Source organism: Aplysia californica, unplaced genomic scaffold (genome assembly GCF_000002075.1).
Source record: "Aplysia californica isolate F4 #8 unplaced genomic scaffold, AplCal3.0 scaffold00167, whole genome shotgun sequence".
Lineage (NCBI taxonomy): Eukaryota > Metazoa > Mollusca > Gastropoda > Aplysiida > Aplysiidae > Aplysia > Aplysia californica.
This window is the reverse complement of record NW_004797437.1, coordinates 876,906-884,546: the sequence shown is the minus strand read 5'-3', so window position 1 is coordinate 884,546 and position 7,641 is coordinate 876,906.

Sequence of the window (7,641 nt, the reverse complement as noted above, 5' to 3'; positions counted from 1 at the left end):
GGGGGGGTAGAAGTAACTTGGGAAGTAAACACGGCTCAAAGGTCACAATGTCCATTTGAATATTTTAAAAAGTCTGTCCCAGAATAGATGTGTTATGTTGTGCAAGATCCGTGTACTGCCTAAGTGCGGGTTAAGTTTGGGAGGCAAACGCTGTATGAAAGGACAAGAGAAGTCAACTGTAAAGGACAACCCTCGAACAATAGAATAGGAATGATAAAAATATTTAAATGTATGAATTCATGAAACCTCATGCTTGAATAATGAGCGTATATATTGTAATAACTACTGAGAGTTCTCATCGCTCTCGTCTGCTTTCCCACGGTTTTCCCTTTATCTGTTTTTGTTTTTGTTTTGTTTTTTTGTTTTTGGCTTTTGTTGCTGTTGTTGTTGTTGTTCAGAAAGACGCCGTGGTAAAAAGGGAATAGTGACGTTGAAAGGTTGTTGTTGTTGTTGTTTTTTTTGGGGGGGTTGCTTCGTTTCGTTTTGTTTGTTTGTTTGTAAGTGTTTTACGGCGCTCGCAACTGCATAAGGCCATTATGAGAGCGTGGGACACATTAAAGTATTTTCAATTTCATAGGAATCAATTTTGAATTTTGCCTGGGTGGCGACCGAAGCCTATTCTTTTTATCGATTTTAGGACCACCAAGGGATCTTTAACGTGCGCAACTTGCACTCGGGACCTCCAAGATATTCCCACCCTTATCCGAGAAGGCTAGGTGTTCGATCTCATCTACCCTGTGATCAGGAGAGTGACTCAAAGACAGCAGTATGAAGGCGCTAAGGAGTAACTGTAGAAAGGCAGCAGAAAGAGTCAGGAGCCCAGAGGAGGGGTAACAAAAAAAGGGGGGGGGGGGCAGAAAGTGAAGACAAAAGCAGACGACAGAACTTGATTAGAGAGCATGGAAGGAGAGGAAAGGAGAACATTTTTATTTTAGAGAAGAACATTTTTCATGGCTGTCAGGATTCGAACCCGGGACCTACTGAATGAAAGGCGAACACCATAAAAAAAAACACCTCAAGACCACGAGAGCCCCCACGTTGAGGTTTGCCACTGTCCCTGTCATGATATGAAGTGAGGCAAGCCAAAAACGCACACTGGGACTGCTCCCATTAGTTGATGTCTGTCCTTCCAGCCCCAGCCACATTTCCACACTCCCTAACCTCAGTCTCAGGTAAATACAGTAGGCAGCAGAATACCTCAGCCCCAGCCAATGCAGCAGTATTTCAGAAAAAGAGACGTGCATTCTAAAAGTGATGTAGTGTCTTTGTTATGAGGTTTAGATAATAACCTATAGCAATGTTTAACGGTGAATTAACAAAGATTTAGAAAATTAGGCGCAATTTCAAAAAATGTGCAAATTCTGTATCTCCCGAAACTGAAAGTACATGTATACGCTCTTGGGACAGTCGGCGGCTAGAGCACGGCAGTGAATATACACTCTTGAGATGGTGGGAGGTACAAGCGCTGCTGAAAATATACGCTCATGGGGCTGAAAGGGTTTTATAAGTGATACAAGAACATCCTGGTTTGTTTACTTTAACAACTATCAAAAATTGCACAGTTTGAATTCAATGTAAACTGGAAACGAGATAATTATAATAGGGCCAACATAATCGTCTTTCGTAATCTTTTATTTTAAGGTTCAGATTTGGTGTCATTTGGTGGCATCGGACTCATTGGTCATGTCCCAGACAAAGCTAAAAAAAAATATAATCATTAACTCGGATGAAATGTCTAAAGTTAAATTCGTAATCAGTTCCTCAAAATGAGCAAAGTCAAACCACCTGGTTTAAATGCACTGTAGCAAGTTTACTTAATTATATTTTAGACACAGCTATTCATTTCTTATTCTCCCCTTGCATTCCTTTTGTTCTTGTCTATTTATTGCCCGATGCCACCAAATGACACACTGACAAAAACCGGATCGTTTCTTGCTCTGGTGGACACGTTGCCTTGGTATTTTAGCTCGTGCAATCGGGAAGTCAAGAATGTTTTTGACTGTTCCAGGGTCTGCTGGGGTAGTAATGGTTGTAAAACCAAAGCGCACAGACCATTCATGTGGAATTTCAACAGACCCGTATTTTGCCTAGAGGTGTCCTGTCGTATGGTGGACACATCCAAAATGCTCTTTTCATGGATTGCTACTGTAAAAACTGGTGCACTATTTAAACTACGGACTTCCGGAAAGACAGACGACTTTTGGCGCTCATATGACCTTATGCAGTTGCGAGCGCCGTAAATCCCTCTACTTTAAAATTTAAAAAATAAAAAAGACGACTTTCAGCAGTTTCTGTTGTCGACACGCGGGCTAACAAACTGACAAGATCTTTCGCTGTCTATACATGTAGTCGTTTATCGATTTCCACCAGAATGAAGTGAGGAAAAAATCGTGTGAAATCGGGCCCTTGACAGGATTTGAACTCACGATCTTACGATTTGAGAATACAAGAGCCAATTCACTAAATGACGCCACATACCACATCATGATAGGACTTCTCCGTTGTATGGAAAGTAGGAGAAAAGCGAAACGTCGTTTATGGATTGATTGTAATTTGTAATTTTATTTGATAGAAAACGTTTTATGCCTCCATAGACACAAAGCAGCCCGCCAAGAACAGTGGTTCTTCACGTCCTTTGTTCGGTCAAACCCCAGGTGTTCTTGGGTTCCGCGAGTCAATCTCAGGGAGTTCGACAGAGGTCACAACTTTGTCAATGTGTGTGAGTGCGCGTGTGTGTGTATGTGTGTGCGTGTGTGTGTGGGAGTGGGAATGTGTGTGTGTGTGTGTGTGTGTGTGTGTGTGTGTGTGTGTTAATTTATTTGTTTGTTTATTCAGTTATGTGTTCGTTCCACCCCCCCCCCCCCGCCCACTCAAAATGTGCGGTGAACGTACGTATGAAATTATGTGGTTCAGTACCCCCAACTAGGTTAGAAACCACTGCTTTAGAAGGAGGGATACTTCGATCCGGCCTATCAAGGCCAACCGGGGCTGAGAGGGATAGTGGGTGGTTGGCGGGTGCTCTGGTGTGGTTTGCTCTTCTTTCACTACCAAACAATGTGCATGTGCTTGTGTGTTTGGTACTTTCCTTTAGCCCCTCTGATCTTCGTCATTTGTATAACCTTATAGTGTTGCAAGTCTGTAAAACGCTTACTAAAACATAAAACATAAGGGGTATACATACAACATCTCAGCAGAGCGATAGATGATATAATCGATAAAATAACTTTCCCACGAGCAAATGAAGTCTCGTCTGCTAGCTAAGACAGAGCAAACAACGATTGCCAGTTTGCACTGCTTCGTCTGCTGGTGTATTTCAATCCGTAGATATAACCCCTTCCATGCCTGACTTTTAACGCTCTACTCAAACTCTCTTTTATGTTTCACCGAAGCTCGTCTTGAAGGATACACACACGCACATACATATATGCACACACGCAAACGCACTCACTCATTCATGAAAGCAACTTCACAGACACGTATGCCCACGTACACACACACACACGCGCGCGCGCGCGTACACACGCACACACACACACACACACACACACACACACACACACACACACACACACACTATAATAAGCGAATTCTTCTTCAGAACTAAATTTTTCTTTATCAAAACAGCTGGTTTGTTTTTTAATTTCTCTCTTTCTTCTACAGCTCAGATAGGCGCAACTATCTATTGTGGACTGACAACAGAGGCCAGCTCACTAAAGACGCCATAGTATGTTTGGTGGCCTGGGAAAACAGGGCACGCTGCCATTTTTTTCACATTTTATTATTTTAAATAGACGCTACTAAATGAAAGCCGTTGTACTTAGATCTAACTTCTTGCCACGATTTAAATCTTTAAAGTATCTCAATATTTGACTAAGTAACCATACTTTAGGCTATGAACTGTGTAAGGTGCAAGGTTGAGAAAATCATATTTCAAGGGGCTGAATATTATTACCCTATACATTTTGGGGAAATTATTCAAATGACGTGTTAATGAGTATATGCTTCTGAAATGGAAAATGTAGAAAATTAACTTTCAAATAATTTCCTTTTTGAAATACTCTTTCGGGGGTGGGAAGGGGGGGGGGTTAAGGTATCAGAATTTGCAAAAGTCTGGATGTCAAGACTTATTATTTTCGTTGATTTCGAGCAACTCTTTCTGCGTTACTAATTGGCCTTAACTTGTCAGTTACTTTTACTTCACTCCCTTTATCTTGATCTTTTTTTTAACCTCTACTATTTTCTCGTGGCCTAGAGGTTAAGGTGTTCGCTTCTCATTCAAATGTCCCTGGTAGCGACCGAAAAATTTTCTTCCTTAAAATTGTCTCCTTTCACCTCCTTTCCTGCTCTCTAACAATATTCTGTCGTCTGCTTTCGTCTCCATTTTCTTACCTCACCCCCTCACCTCCTTTGTCCCCTCCTCTGGGCTCCTGACTCTTTCTGTAGCCTTTCTACTGCTACTCCTTGGCTCCTTCTTACTGCTGTCTTTCTACCACACCCCTGATCTTATGGTATGAAATATCTTTACCTAGCCGTCTCGGACAAGGGCGAAAAATCTCGGAGGGCCTGTGTGAAAGTTGCAAACATTAAAGATCCCTTGGTGGCAAAACACCAAAACAATTAGTCTTGCGTTATAGAGTATCAAAATTTCGTTATTCCTCTTTGAGTAATGAGAAATGTAGATGAAATGGCTCAACAAGTACGTGTGAGTGACAAATTGAAAATTTGGAGAGCGTTTCTTTCTATACTCCTCCAAACCCCAATCAGACATGCATATCAGCCCCACGGCGAACCACCAGTCTATCTTACTTTACTTTACTTTTATCCGCCGCTTATACCCTTTTGGGTGTCGCGGGAAGAAAGAGACGTCTCTCTGTCGCCAGCCGGAGAGCTTGGGTCAGGGGGATGCCGTGGGTGTTTAATGTTACCCTGACTCCATCTATCCAGGTCTTTCTCGGTCGCCCTCTAGCCTTGTTGCCATCGAATTTTTGGAGGTAGGCACGTTGTGCTGGATTGTGTGTTGGTAATCGTAGGAGATGTCCGAACCATTTGGTTCTTTGGTGTTGGATGTGATGCATGACATCATTTGCGTCCACCATTTCCCGGATTACAGAGTTTCTAATTTTGTCTCGCCTGGTCTTGTTTACTGCTTTTTTAAGGCATCGCATTTCACATGTTGTAATTCTTTGCTCTAATGTCTTGTTCGTGGTCCGTGTTTGGCATTGATAGGTGAGTGCTGGGATGAATATGGTGTTGATCATTTTGAGTTTTGTTGTCATGGGGGTGTTAGGTAGTTGAGTAAGCTGGTAACTAACATTATTGGCCTTTTGTACTCGTGTTTCAATTTTTCTGTTGAGTCGCCCACCAGTCTACCAAAACAGTTATTTGTGTAAACTTGTCAGAAGAAGAGCTCCACCTGCAGTTTCGTCCTCGTCAGTAACGATTATCATTTATGAATGTACGTAGGGTTTTTTTCAACTTTGATTTCAGATCTTAAGGGCTTTACAAAATATTGTTTTACTCGTTGTGATTTTACTTTACGTGTCACATCTAGTTTAGTTTTAGTAGAGGTTTTACGGCGCTCGCAACTGCATAAGGTCATATGAGCGCCAGAAGATTACAGGTGTTACAAGAGAGTAACAAACATAAAAAAAGAACAAAGGGAGATAAGGAGGATAGATGTTTGATAGGAAAGAATGGGCAAACCACACCAGAGCACCCGCCAACCACCCACGTGTCACATCTGCACACAAAAAATCTTGCTGAAGAGTGGCACCGTGGTGAGATCAGGCGCTAGATCGTCAAAATAATGAAATCAAAGAAACAGGTATTCTATTTCAACACCTTTAATGATTTAATGCTCTTTTAAAACCATTTCTGTGTGTGAGTTTTACGGAAAAAACATTCTTCAAAGGCACATAACAAATGCAAATTTGCAGTTTTCAAGGTCAACAGCTTTGTAAATCGAAAAATAACTTTGGCGGCCATTTTCTCGTTCATCCTACCTCTGATACCAAGCAACCCCCACCTTCTTCAGTAGCAAATACTCGACTTCTTTACACGACAGATGGATATTTTTCCATCAAATGCATGATAAATTAACAAAACTTTAAAACGATAATAATAATTCCATATGCCCCCAAAACTGTCGAGCACCCGATTCCATCGCATCATGAAAGAGAAAGCTAAGGGGTAAATAAAATGCCATACACAAGAAAACCAGTCATCCGTGATTGTGGTTTTATGAAGACGTCCGAGAACCCTTCATGATTTTTTATGTGTGTGCGTGTGTGTGTGTGTGTGTGTGTGTGTGTGTGTGTGTGTGTGTGTGTGTGTGTTTGTTGTATTGTTTTGTTTTTGTCGGGGTCTGGGTTTTCAGCACTTCTTGTTGTATTATGGACCGTTCCTTTCATCATAGGCCAGAACCTTTCAAGTCAAGCTGCCTCACCAAGAGATTAATTGCCCAGAAAGTGTCGACATCAGAATCGCGTAACGTGTGTAATACAATGTGTGTGTATATATATATATATATATATGGTGTCAGGTCAGCCTAGTGCTGATACCATAATGACAGTAGATGGTGCTACCTGCAGCTGTTCCTACTGCCTTGTAGGTGCATACGGGTGTATGAAAGGTTAAGGGAGTAAACCCTAAACAAATCCGGAGGGAGGGCCCCTACGGTAGTCGTCAGGGAGGAACGATCCGAGCTATCTTCTGGCAGCCCCTGCAGCTTTACTGGTTCCAAATGTATTGACCTTGTCTCTCCTTTGGACTAAATCAGCTAAGTCGAGATGGGGCTCGTGCAAATTGGGCAAGGCACGTTCTCCATAATATAGTCAGGCCCAGGCATTTAGCTTAGTCAAGATTTCAAGATTTCTGGGAGGACGCTGCAAAAGAGCAAATACAGCGGATCAGACCCACAGCTCAACCACAGCTACAACAGCATTTATATGATTATTGTATGTTTGTTTTTGTAAGTGTTTTACGGCGCTCGCAACTGCATAAGGTCATATAAGCGCCAGAAGATTACAGGTGTTACAAGAGAGTAACAAACATAAAAAAAGAACAAAGGGAGATAAGGAGGATAGATGTTTGATAGGAAAGAATGGGCAAACCACACCAGAGCACCCGCCAACCACCCACGTGTCACATCTGCACACAAAAAATCTTGCTGAAGAGTGGCACCGTGGTGAGATCAGGCGCTAGATCGTCAAAATAATGAAATCAAAGAAACAGGTATTCTATTTCAACACCTTTAATGATTTAATGCTCTTTTAAAACCATTTCTGTGTGTGAGTTTTACGGAAAAAACATTCTTCAAAGGCACATAACAAATGCAAATTTGCAGTTTTCAAGGTCAACAGCTTTGTAAATCGAAAAATAACTTTGGCGGCCATTTTCTCGTTCATCCTACCTCTGATACCAAGCAACCCCCACCTTCTTCAGTAGCAAATACTCGACTTCTTTACACGACAGATGGATATTTTTCCATCAAATGCATGATAAATTAACAAAACTTTAAAACGATAATAATAATTCCATATGCCCCCAAAACTGTCGAGCACCCGATTCCATCGCATCATGAAAGAGAAAGCTAAGGGGTAAATAAAATGCCATACACAAGAAAACCAGTCATCCGTGATT